Genomic DNA, 13,957 nt, shown 5'->3' with positions numbered 1-13,957 from the left:
AGAGAGAGAGAGAGAGAGAAGAAACTTGGATGAGGCTCAAGCTAGCAGATAATAATTCCAGAAATAGAAATTAAAAAAAAAATACTGCTGGGTGTGGTGGCACATGACTAAAATCCCAGTGATTTAAAAGACTGAAGCAGGGGAATCAAAAGTTGGAAACTAGGGCTGGGGTTGTGGCTCAGTGGCAGAACACTTGCCTAGCATGTGTGAGGCATGATTCGATCCTCAGCACTGCATATAAATAAATAAATAAATAATCAAGGTACATGAACAACTAAAAAAAAAAAGTTAGAAACCAGCCTCAGCAATTTAATGAGACCAGTCTCAAAAAATAAATAAATAAATAAAAATAAAAAGGGCTGGGGATGTCGCTAAGTGGTAAAGCACCACTGGATTTAATTCCCAGTACAAACAAAACAAAACAAAATACCTGTGGAAAGAGATGTGTGAAAACAATACCAGTAAACACCTCATAGCAGAAGAATCTGATTCTCCTGATAGAAGGAACCTATCAAGGGACCAAGTACAATGACAGCAAAATGACCTGTAATTGGAAATTAAAAAAAAAAAAATTCTAAAACCCTTCAGAAGAAAAAGCAGAACATTCCTGAAGAATAAGAGTAAGAATGGCATTTGTTTTTTCAGTATAAAAATGGGAAACAAGAAGACAATGAAGAAACATGTTTACAATTCTAAGAGGCATTTGGAAGAAAGTACTCTGAGAGCAAGGTATGTGGAATTCTTTACATGTCACTTTTTTTTTTTTTTTTTGGATGGTGCTGGGGATTGAGCTCAGGACCTCCCACATACCATGCAAGTGTTCTATCACTGAGCCACATCCCCCAGGTGTGCTGAATTCTATACCTAGGCAAGCTCACAAGTCAGGGCAAAGGGGAGAATTGACTTGGCAGGCTAGGCAAGTGCTTCACTCCTGAATTGCATACCCCATTAAACATTATAAGACTGGCAGTGGCTTAAAAAATTGATTCCTTGTAATCCCTTCCTCCAAATATGCTTTGGATTTGCATCTCAAAATGAAGGATTAAAAAAAGAGAAAATACAGGGCCAGAAATATAAAGATGGAAGAGAAAGTCCAGAACTATACGGGCAAATAATTCTCAGTGGAAGAAGAAGAAGGAAGACCCAGGTAAGATTTCCTTAGGAAAACAACAACAACAACAACAAAAAATGATCTATAGATTTTCTAAGGAAAATGATCACATGGAAATAGAATTCAGAAAGGTGTCATTATTTTTGGAGGACTTGGTACAAATGATCATTAGTGGATTTATCAACTTAAATGTGCTAGAAAAGTCCTGCTCTAAATTGTTTTTCTATTCTTTTCAGTATAGAATTAGTTATTAATTATTATAATACTTTTCAATTGCTAAAGGAATTTTTAAGTGGGTAAATTATGATCCCAATACAGTATAAAATGAACATGTCAAATATTTTACTTAAGTTATCAGCTAATGAGGAAGCTAGTAAGATTGCCAAAGGAGAATCCATAGAACAGTTTTACAAACTGACAATAAGTAATAGTGAATTGCATTTTCTAATACATGCCAAATTGACCACTTCCACCAAGGAGAAACTGATTGAATCTCTACTGCACACAATCCTTTATATCTTTATTTTTGTCACTGGAAGAGATCCAAGGCGTTCCTAGAGAGGACCTCAACTCAAGATGAATGAGGTTCTTGACAAACATCACAAAAGTGAATTTAAGGATGAGTCAGAGACACAGAAATTTGTTTAGGAAAGCAGAGACACATTCAAGGGAGAATGCAGGCCTCGTACAGCAAGAAGCAGCAACTCCTTGATCTGAGGTGTTAATATTTATAGAGGGACATATTTATAGCTAGGGGCTATCATAGAAGTAGAGTCAGGGTGTAGTTGTGATTTTACACCATTTTTTTTTAAGAACACTTGCACTTTGCCTTTGCATCGTGTTTTTTTGAGGGCAAGGATGTGGAACAAGGGCAAGGGCCAAGGGCCAGGACTGGATTGCTAAGGAGTTGCTTCTTGTGCATTCCACTCGTTCATCTGCCTTTCCTGTCACCCAACAGTTCCACAGTTGTGGACACTTCTCTTTTCAGATTTAGTAGATCTTCCTTTCTCTGAGTCCCCCAATTCTGATCTTCTCTTCAATTTTCATTTGGATTACTCTCAGTTATCTACAACTTATAGGGTTGTAAAATGACTTAGTTAATGACAGTTATGAGCATAGGATCTCTTTGAAAGGTCCATTACACAATATGTAGTACTCTACTGAGAGAATTTCAAGTACAATTTTTGTTTGTTTCAGATTTCTTTTTTCACATTTTCTTCCTGACACACAATTTGAATTTTAAATCCCACTTTTATTTAAAAGTATAATGGAGAAAACCATGTGTGCTATAACCCTAGTAAAGCAAAGCATAGCTGTTTAATAACTGGCCAGACTTGAGCAAGTATCTTAGAGCATTTTATTGCAGCTGGAGTTTTGAAGGAGGGCAAATTTCTAAGACATGCTCTAAGATTTCTAAGCCTTTATAATGACAAGAAGCCCCATTGTAATGAATACTTATTACATACTCTAAGTGGATCATCCAGAATTCCAAGGTCAAACTTTTTAGTTTGTGTTGCTAAATGGCATTTATGAGAGATCATTGTTTTGGATTGAGCTTCTGTGTTAGGCCCTGGTAGACCAGACCAAACTAGAGTGAAGTCACATATGTTAGGTGTTACAAAATCAAACTAAACTTAAAGACAGGCCCATTAAAACAAACAAACAAACAACCTCCAGAACATTCAGAGCAACCATTCAATAAGGGCGCAGTTGACATGAGCAAATGTGATAAGGAAGTCCCTGCTGCTTTAACCCATACAAGAAAAAATAGCAGGATTGAGCACTCCACAGTCTGCTCCTATTTCCACTTCTTCAGCCTTTTCCACATGTATAAAAACCATCTCCTCTGCTTAGCTCAGAGGCAAGTCTTTCTGTTTCACAGATGGGATGCGGCCCAGGTCATGAATCGCTAATGAAAACCAACTAGTTCTTTAAAACTCAATTTGTTGAAATTTGGTCCTTCGACAGTATTGACCATCATCTTTTCTAGAGCAACTAAATGATAATGACAGTGATAATCAAAGGAGGAAAAAGATGGTGTGTAAAATCTCTGGGACAGAATTAGTTCTTAGTCTATGTGTAAGATACAGAAGCAAGGAATATAGCTTAGTACAGTTAAGATGGTACATAGCCAGATAGTCAACTTAGAGTAGAATTTTCATCAATCACTTTCCTCCTTTCATCTGGCCTTTAGGATCTTTCCATGAACTCAAGAATGCAGGGCTGGTGGAGAATCTGGACTGCATAGAAGAGAACATCTCTTAAAACATTACTATGTTTTAGTAATAATGATCAAAAATAAGAAAAAAACAGCTGTAAATCTCAGAGAATTATTGTAACTCACCTCCAGGAAACCACCAAACCGGACAGCAGTTATTAGACTAAATAGAAAGAAAAGGACATGATCCTAGCTATGCAAAATTTAATTTACTATCAACATTTCTATTTGCAAGTGCTAACTTCAGCAAAGGAAAGTGCCCTTCATTCAGAGCTTGTATATAAAATTCTATGTTACATCAAATAATGATTTTCTTAAAGACAGAACCTAGAAGATATTCTACTCTGAAATATTCAGAGTGGCCTTTATACTTCCACTATTCTCTTCTCCCAAAGATGGTTTGAACAATTGATTTATAGATGATGTCAACCAAGAACTTGTGAATATCCTTTCTCTTCCTGGTTTACTGGGGATGAAGTAGAGCCAGAACCAAAGGATCTGGAGATCATGGGATTGGACTGAACTTGTGTGAAGATCTCAATGTGTGTCAGGCTCACTGCTATGCATATTATCCTGTGTTATAGAATTCCCCCCTTTTAATTTTATAAATAAAGATACCAATTCACAGTATTGGGCCCAACCCATAATAGCTAGTTGTCCATGATGGTTTACTATCTTTCTGTTGCACCAAACTACCTTGCTAGCAGGATGAGGGTGAGTCTGTTCAGTCTTGTTCCCATCTGTGACTCTTCTTCTGGAGCTCTCCTTGTGCCACATCTTGTTTTCCTGCATTGTGAGTTTGTGTTCCCTAGCTGGTCACCTTCTGAGCCCCTTCAGTATTGCAGTATTCTACTCAATCCCCCCTCTTGGGGTAGCTATGAACATCCTCAAAAGTCTCTCTCCTCTTACTTCTCACAGCCCTTAGAATCAGTTCTATTTTTCATGTGTGTTTCATGTCCTGCTTTTAGTTAGACATCCTCTCTCATACCATTGGAGTCTTACATAGATCCCTAAATAGATGGTAAGATTCCAAGGCCAGGCATATACTCTTCAGCCTCTTTAAAACTCTCCACATCAAGTATAGGACCTTGCACAATAAACCCTTGCTAAATACATACATGAATGAAATTCTTCACAAAAATTTCCCAATCTTCTTCTCTCTACCATTAAAATGGAAATAACAACATATCATTTCTTCAGAATTCCTGCAAAAGGGGCAATTTCTGGTTAAGTAAAAATTTTCCAAGACATGAATGAGTGATCAAGGATCAAGGTTTAATTTATTTGAACATTCCCAAGGAACTGATCCCCACCCCTCACCCCAAGGCTGTTATGGAAATCTGTGGGATTTCAGGACAGGCTTTATTAGGAGGCCTGTAGGCTCTTCTCATGGAAGAGACTGACAATCCTGTACACAGTAGGGCTGACACAACTAATAGAATCAGTTCTACTGTGCTTCTTCCCTTTGTCCCATTCTGCTATGCTTCACAGCACCTCTCTGTTCTTGGGATTCTCTCTGTGGAACCGGCCTGATCTCAGCACCCTTGTTACCCCTTTCCAGAGTGTTCCCAGAAGAGCGGCTTCACATCTTGCCTTGCTTTTCTTCTACATCCTCAGTAGAAGGAAAAAAAACTGGCTGGACTCAGTCTCTTCCTGGGTATTTTCCCACACCAGAACCTCTGAGGGTGACTCCGTCAAACTCAGGTCAGCTTCTGTAATTGAAACGATCCATTTCATTAACTTTAATTACCTTCCCATCATTTCCCAAAACTTTCTTTCCAAAAGACCACTTACCAGACACGTAGCTTCCTATCGGTTTAAAAAAAATTTTTTTTTTGTCTATTTAGTTCCAAGAATTGGATTTCTTCACAGACGTCATTGCCCAACTTCATGTTTAAATGATTTAAAAGAAAGCTTTTCAGTTTGACACGGTGGGCTGGGAAACCAAATCCCAGTTTTCCACGCAAAAAACTAAGATACCTATGCAAACAGCTTTTATTTTATTTTTATTTTTTATTTTTTTTATCTTCAGGAAAATGGGAAAAATCGAGATGGAACCTCATGGCCTCCTTTTCTGGGCCCATTTCCCTCCTCCACCAAGAGCTTTGTAAATTAGGCAGAGTCACTTGCATTTTTACATTCTTAATACATTCATAGAAACATGCCATTTTGCCTTTTGAAAGCCAAGTAATAATGTTGGGATAATTTGGCAGTGAAATGACATCCCACTCCTTGATTTAAATAAGGGGGAGGGAAAGCCATTAGTTTCATATCCATCCTTGGGGGAAAATGCATCTTTAAGAAATTATGGGGAGAACAGATCCATTTAGAAAGTGCTCTAGTTTTTTTCTGACATGTCGTGCTTAGTATCAATTATCCATTTTTCTTTCTCTGTGTGCTACCCTTAGAATTCTCGAGAAGCTGACTTTAATCTTTTGCTTTGTCTCAAAGCCTATATTAGATTAACCTCTTTTTTTTTTTTTCATTTGGGAATGACTGTTTAGCCAGCAGCAATTAAATTTTAAAATTAAACTCTGCACAGTAGATTTTCTCAAGACCCCTAGGCACTGTGGGCAGTATTAGAGACTCTCCTGTAGAACCTCACTTCTTGCTGTGTCGTGGTTGCCAGGAAGATGAAATGTGTTTTAGACCACATCAACTTGAATAACATACTGGGAGCTATAAATCTATTCTTCTGTCCCTTCAGGGTGAGATTTCATTTTAGAATCAGGACAAGAAATTTTCACAGCCTAGAGGACAAAGGAATTTGGTATGAAATACTGCTGATTATTGTAGAATTTAGGACTACAAAGGTCCAAGTATATGATTTAACTCCTTCATTTTAATGATTAGGAAAACGAGATGCCAATTTAACAATCCGTGACGCCTGCAGGTTTATACAGCTCAGGTTTGTACTCTCTGTTAGTATTTTCTCTAATGTGCAATTCTCTGAATATGGGCACTGGAATGTTTGATCTGGTTTCCTTCAGCATGTTCTGAATTTCAATTGCTTTTCTCACAAAGTGACCCCCACCCCCAATCCCTGAACAGCAAGTGTCTCCCAATACCACAGTTCATTCCTTTCTGATTTCTGTTTTTTTTTTTTTCTTCTATCTTCCTTTTTCTCCTACCTTTTACTTTGTTGCTTTTTGGTAGCTTTTACTTACTGAAAGTGCTGCTATTTCTGCTTGCTGGAGAATGAGCACATTCCTGGATTGGGGCTTCTGATTCTGCCTTTTCCAGTCTGTTCTAGGGATCTACCTACATCTCACAGTCTTGGCCTCTTCTCTCTTGGTTGTTGGCCTAAGAGAACAAGGCTCCCTAACTCTAGCTGCTAACAGATACCAATAAAAGAAGTAGAAGATGGTGCCCTGTGTTCTATATGGATTTAGATAAAATATGCTTTTTTTTTTTAACACATGAAGTGGTTTCAAAAAGCAAGTGGTTCTGTCTAAGAAAGCAAAGGCCTAAATGATATTGAAGACAGTGGCTTGTATTCCTATTGTTCTTCCCTGCATGCAAAACTCCTTCAATTTTATCAGCTGATTCTGTCATCATGGTGCTGGGAGATAAGTTAGATTCATATTATTTTTACCGTTTTATATGGGAGCAAAGGCTAGAGTAACTTAACTGATGTGCTCAAGGACCTCACACCAGGAGAGATGAAATAAGCTTCCAAACCTGTGTTTTAGGACACTGAGCCCTGGACTGTACTGTTTCTCTGGAATATAGTCTGATCAGGGGGCAAGACAATGGGCACCCCACTGCCAGGTTGAATAAAGTAATTAAATTATCACAAAGCTTTTGGTACACACAAGGGGAAAGCAAATGTTGACAGATAATAAAACATGGGACTAGTTTGCTATGGGAGATTGTGTAACCTCTCCTTAGCTGAGGGTTTACCTGAAGGGACAGGTTTGTGGTTATTCTCTAAAGCATTCCAAAGCCAGAAGACAATCTAGCAATATGAATCAATGACATGACTAATGGTAATCTCAGACAAATTACTCAGCATCTCCAAAGTCATTTTTCTTGTCTGTAAATAATAGGCAGGGAGGATTAAATAGTGTTTTGTAAAGAGTCTGGAACAGAATGAAGGTAATAAATATTGCCAATGTTTTAAGGATAACAATGATAATATATTCCTTTGTAAGAGGAAATAACAAGATAAATATTTAGTGACAAAGTTACTTTTTACTGTTTTTGTAAGTAACAGAGAAAAGTTGGAAACAACCTGAAGCCCAGCAACAGAGAATTGTAGAAAAGGGTCTGTTTGTATATCTTGGTGCAATCTAGTTTATTAGACAATCATTTAAAAGGACATAGAATATGTTATTATGCAGTAAGATGTTCATGATTTTTTACATTTAAAAAATCAGCTACAAAATATTCAGTAGAATGTGCTTTTTAATTAAAGTACATGTGCATGTGTACACATAAGTGTATGTTTGTATGCATAGTTATAGGTATAGGTAAAAATCTGGATGTGTTGACATAACTATGTTAACCATCATTAACCCTAGGGAGAGAATAATGAATGCTTTTTATTTTCTTATTTTTCCTTATATGCACTTAGTTTTTTTCAACAACAAACATGTACTTCAAGTAAAATAAAACTGTATTTATTTTTAAAATTTCAGGTTTTCATTCCTCCCTTCCTTTTCCTCAGTTTAGCAGAGCTGTGCTGCAGGGCATTAGGAACAGACAGTATTTACTAAATGGTTAACAAGCATTTTTTTGAGTGTCTTCTGCAGCCCAAGCCTCGTTCTGGAAGCTGAATGTAAACATATAAGCAAGATGTGCCATGCTGTCCCCTGAGAGCTTGCATTTGGTGGAGGGAAAACTCCCAACATATACACGAAGAAGGAAGAGTAGATTCCATCTCAAGATGAGGTGGGAGTTTCTGGGAGTGCTAACCTTCCTGGCAACATTCACGCCCTATTCCTCCAAGGACCCTGTGGTCTGAGATCCAATGTCATTTGTTTTAATAAAGCCGTCTTATCTTGTAACATGCACAGTCTGCTTAGAGGTAACATGCTGTGTCAATATTGATAATGTAGACGTTGGTATGAGTCATTTCCTGAGAGCAGAGTATTTGCCCTTGAAGGGAAGAGGGCTGGGAGTGAAAGCACTTTAAAGAAGAAACAGGCAGGTGGAAGAATCTGGTTTTACAGCTCCCCATTTTCAGAAAAAAAAAAGAGGAAGTGAGAATGGGATGGGGTGGGTGGAGCCTGACTCTGGAAGATACTCTAGTGGAGAGTTAGTGTGAGGATAGGGTCAGACTTCTGCTTCTCTAGGCTTCCACAAGCTGGCCCTGGTTCCAGCTGCTTTCTCTCAGATGTGAGAACAAATGGCACTGTCTCTCCTCTGTCCCTTCTTCTGTCTTTCCTTTCTGTGGTTCAGAAGCGGATCCACCTCCTAAGTGTAGTTTTTGTGTTATCTATACCTTGATCCTCCCCCTATTCCATCTTCTGCTGAAGCCCAAGGTGGGCAGACATTCTCTGACATCCCTTTATCATATAACATTTTTTTTTACATTCCTCCTATGCAATGAGTAATTTGTAGTCACATGAACATAGGTACTCCATCTGTTTCGCAAGAGCAGATGATCACGGAGGGCAGGTCTCTGTTTATGGATCTTTGTAAGGTTCCACAACATCCTTAAATAGATGCAAAACTAGTCGCTTCATGGTGGCACAATTTGGGTAACACAAGTAGGTGTTTAATAAGTATTTATTGGGGGAATTGAATGAATAAACCAATGAAAGCAAGATTTGCTACATATGGGTGCCACTCAGCCACCCCCACTGGGATTTTTCACTCAACAGCAAGTTGCCAGGGCAACAGCCAGTGATAGATCCCCTGCCCTTGTTGCGCTCCACTCCTTCTCTCACCTCCTGGCCACAGCCCTTGGAAAGAGGTGGGACTGGGGATCTGCAAGAACTTGAGACTCTGGGTTGCTATTTAACTAAATGGTGAAAGGAAGGGTCAAGCTGACAATGTGATGGGCTTGTTGGGGGCTAATCCTGAGGTAATTGTGTGCTAATCTGTATAAATCAAAAGTCTTTGATTTCCAGAGGAAAGAGGAGAGCCTGGAGCAAGAGAGCTATGCCTGGATGGTGAGAGACCCTTCAAATACCAGTTCTGTGTTGAACCACTGAGTGGATTCCTTCTATTTCAGCTGTGTGGCCAGTGGGCTGAATTTCTCTCTTAGCCAGACTCAATTGTCTTTCAAGGCTCTAGAGCCCCAGCAAAGAGAGAGTTTTGAACCCCTGGTGTTTATATTTATAGATTGTTGGAGACATGAGAGTGATCCCAATAATTTCTGGAGTGTATTTCCTCCCTCTCCATAACCAAAATAAACTCCCCCAGCAGCGTGGGTATTCTAATTCCACCGCATCCTTGTTGTATCCACAACCCTTTACTGTTTCCCTGGAAACTGCACAGCACGGAGAGTGGGACAGAACAAAATGACTTCTGACAAAGGTGTCTGGTCTGTGGGGTTTGGTCTCACATTAGCCTCTGAGCATTCCTCATAATTACCTTTCCTAATATGGCTGTGTCAGTCCCCACATCCACGTAGAATCAGCATTGACAGCACTCAGGTCTTAGGAAGCTCGCTTAAAGAAGGACCAAAGAGTTAACAGGTATGATCCCTGACTCATGAGGTTTGACATAAATTATTTTTTCAGATATATTTTGCATTTTTATTCTGCTATTATTTTATATTCCCAGCATTCCAATGGTCCCAGTGACACCAGACAATGCTTACGGAGGAAGTGGCCCTTACTATAATCTGAAAAGGCTTTATATATGTTATGCTGGAGGCCTCCATAACTGCAGAAAGCAGCTTCTTCATTCCACTGTTTCCTACAATTTGCTCATTCTGTTCCATGTGACATATTTAGTTTCTTTGTCAGGAGTTTTATTGTTTAGTTCCCCATCAAGCATGAATAAATTTCAGGACATAAATCTAAAGAAGACCAGGCAAGAATTTTCAATAATTAGGCAAAAATAATTTTCTTAAGTCGTTCAAAATTTATTGTTATTCCAGGAACAGATCTGGGCATTTGAAATACTTGTACAAATATATGAAAATATCTGCAAACATTCTAGTTGGGAAGAACAATGAATACTAAATATAGCATATGAAGTAAATTTCATAGTGTGTTGTAAGGTGACTACAACTGGGAAAAAAACGTGGAGGCAGGGGGAAGGAGAAGGGAACAACATTTTATATTTAAAATAGAATTTCTAGAGTGGGACACACCGAGAAGATGACATTTGGTCAAAAGGAAGGGTATTCCAGACAGGGAGGATCAGGCATGGTGAAGCCCTTGGTTGAGGGAAGCAGGGGTGGTCTCTGGAGAACTGTGAGCAGGGGGCTCAGGCTGGAGCTTGGAATACACAGGCAAGGGAGCAGGAGGTGGACTGAGATGAGGCCATGGGACAGGGCTTGTGGGGAAGAGTTGGACTTTGACTTTGAAACCAATGAGACTGACTAGAGGATTTGGGCAGGGGAGGGATGTGGCTGCTTTTGTTTAAAATAACAAAAACAAACATACAAAAGTCCCCAAGAGCACAGGGAGAAAACCTAGTAGGCTTCTAAGATAACCCAGACCAAAGATGGTGACACTCAACCTGAGAGGTGGCCATGGAGAGGGGGAGTGGTCTGATTCTGGATGTATTTTGAAAATATTGCTACTAGAACTTCTGAATGGATTCTATATGGAATAAAGAAAATAAGATCAGAAGATGATACAGATATATATGTTTCCTTGAGTTTAATTAAGCATAATAGATAGACTATTAGCCAAATCGTTAGTAATGGCTACCTGGAAGGCAGGGAAGGGTTGGGGGGGGGCAGTGTTGGGTTTTCACAAGTCGGCATATATCTCAATATTATTTGGCCTATTGCAAGTCTCACTGTTGATTTCATGGTTTGAAAGCAAAACCCAATAAATTATTTGAAAAAGAAAAAAAGATTATCCCTGATGATCAGTTGACTTTCCCTCCTCACCTGTGATTAAGTGTTGGTGGGGCTCACTGAGCAATTTGTCCTTGGCCCATTCCCCAGTCCTAAAAGCAGGGCTTTTGGCTGTCTGTGCTTTTTTCCTTTTTCTTTTTCTTTTTTCTTTTCACCATTTCCAAGTGCTTGGCACTATAGAGAATAATATGTACCCTTTGGCCCCACATATATTAAATACAAATAAAGAAAATGTTCTTTTAATATTTTGCCACCTCCTGTGTCACAGGGGGCTATTGAGGAATGGTTAAAACAATTCGGGCAACTTTATGCCTGTTGCTACAAAGTTGTTTCTTAATATCTAACATTTTAACAGAGGAGAAAAAAATGAGGCATGATCCACCCTAGCTTCTAATCAAGAGGCTCTGAGGTGAGCTGGCTGACATTTCCTGTTCCCCAAAATTTTGTTCTTACATTTTCCCCACCTTTCTTTTTCTTTTTTAGTTATTGCAGGTCTGATAAAGCAGAGATGAGAATCACCAGAGAGAGTTCCTGCTTTGCCCCATGACTAGGGTTCTTTATAACTATTTCTCTGATCACAGAGAAAGGAAGAAACACTTCCCCAAATGCAAGAAGTCCTATAGCTACTGTTTCACCCATTCCATGGGGGTTGGGAAGGAATCATCAAGGGGCAGTGTGCTATCCACATTCTGCATAAAAATAGCTCCAGTGTGGTTAAAAACATTTGTCACCCACACAGAGAGTCCTGCAAATCCTCACAAAAGGACACAGGAATATTGGGTGAGGACTTCCTCTCACCTGCCTCAGCCAATAGCAATCCTAAAGTGAAGATTTCTTCCTACTTGACTGGGATCTAGGTTCTGCATTTTTATATCAGATTTCATTCTGTTTTCTGTTTATTATTATTTAAAAGCGAATGTGAATGATGCTGTCAATATCACTCCATGTGCACAGAAGATTCTTTTTTCCTGGCAGAGTGAGGACATCATACTCAAGGCCAGTCCCTCAAGTGTATGTTGCTTGTTCACCACCAAATTTGCCCAAGCCTTCCAGATACCACTCTTTCAGTGTCGATGGTCCAAGGGAGTTCCCACTCACCATCAAGGGACTTTTTGGCACCACCCCTATTTGGTACTATGCCACTCTTGACCTTTTCAAGTGTTCAAGTGATTTTTGATAAGTTTAAAAAAAATCCTTGCAATGATTGTAAAGGACTTCTATATATATTTGTGTACTTTTCCAAAAGATGTTTTCACTACTGGGATGGGGGTGAGCCTTTTATAAGTCTTCAGAACAGTCTGTCTTCAACTTGAGCTTATAGAGGACACTGGCTCTGCTCACCTTCAGTTGTGTGTTAAGTTTATAGCAATGTTGTTCTTCTCCTTTCTTTGTCCCCACCCCTTACCCTTAGTGTGGGGACAGAGTTCTTCTTAAGGAAGAACAAATTCATTTGGTAACAAATTCATTTGTACTTCCCTAAGAAGAACTTTTCCTAAACTTCATGTGTGACAAGACTCTGAATTTCTTCCCTCAGCTCTCTCTTAATGTCCCTTCTATTTTTTATTTGTTTTTCCTCATTCATTGTTAGCATTAGAAGAAACTAAAAGATGGGCTCTTTCTTCCATGCATTCTGACTGTTCTCTGAGACGAACATGAAATTAACCCACTTTCCTAAGGAATATGCTGGCTGTAGGAATCAGGAGCCTCTCATATTGCCTCAGTTTAGTCTTGATGAACTTTAAACTATGACTCAAGGGCATAATTGATTTTGACTTCAGTGTTTACTCACTAAATAGTTATTTTTGTTATTGACCCAGGCTACATCACTCTTTGATTCCACCAACTAAACCCCCAACACTTTTTCTCTTTTTTAAAAGAGAAGTTGCCAGTAGCATACATTGAGGAACACCAGCAGGGTCTGGAAGCCCAACATCAAAGTGAGGTAGACAATCTGCACGGGTACTACAAGAATATAGGGTAGAAATTGCAATATCTCAGATCCACACTAACAAGAAACAAAGACACATAGACAATATAAAAAAACAAAGAAGGATAGTGCCCCAAACAAATCAGGATACTACAATAACAGAACCTATGGACAGCAAAGTTGGTGAAATGTCAAAGAAGGAGTTCAGAAGGCTCATAATTAAAATGATCTGTGAATTAAAGAATGACCTAAATGAGAAAATACAGGCAAAAATTGATCACTCCAACAAAGAGATAAGAGAGCAAATACAGCAAAAGATTACTTCAAGAAAGAGAGACTCTGGGGAAAAAAGTCAGAAATCCTTGAAATGAAGGAAACAATAAACCAAATACAAAACTCAATAGAAAGCATAACCAACAGACTAGATCACTTGGAAAAAATAATGTCAGATAATGAAGACAAAGTATACAATCTGGAAAATAAAGTTGATCACACAGTGAAGATAGTAAGAAACCATGGATAGAACATCCAAGAATTGTGGTACGGCATCAAAAGATGAAATCTAAGAATTATTGGGATAGAGGAATGCACAATCTCTTCAATGAGATAATATCAGAAAATTTCCCAGGCATAAAGAACGAATTGGAAAACCAAATAAAAGAGGCTTACAGGACACCAAATGTACAAAAGTACAACAGATCTATACCAAGGCAC

General features: G+C 38.8%; 1 long non-coding RNA gene across 1 annotated transcript in view; it reads left to right on the top strand.

The window, feature by feature from the left end:
* LOC124100520 (uncharacterized) overlaps positions 1-13,957 on the top strand; it is an 84,623-nt gene that overhangs the window by 39,039 nt on the left and 31,627 nt on the right. Inside the window, exon 2 of the long non-coding RNA XR_006854336.2 lies at positions 646-729. This is a non-coding gene — a long non-coding RNA (uncharacterized LOC124100520). The remainder of the gene's footprint in view (positions 1-645; positions 730-13,957) is intronic.

This window comes from Marmota monax, unplaced genomic scaffold (genome assembly GCF_021218885.2).
Source record: "Marmota monax isolate L192 unplaced genomic scaffold, Marmota_monax_Labrador192_F-V1.1 WCK01_AAM20220418_F8-fsc00281, whole genome shotgun sequence".
Classification (NCBI taxonomy): domain Eukaryota; kingdom Metazoa; phylum Chordata; class Mammalia; order Rodentia; family Sciuridae; genus Marmota; species Marmota monax.
Note: the sequence above shows the minus strand (reverse complement) of the source record. Positions and strands in the feature narration are given on the sequence as shown.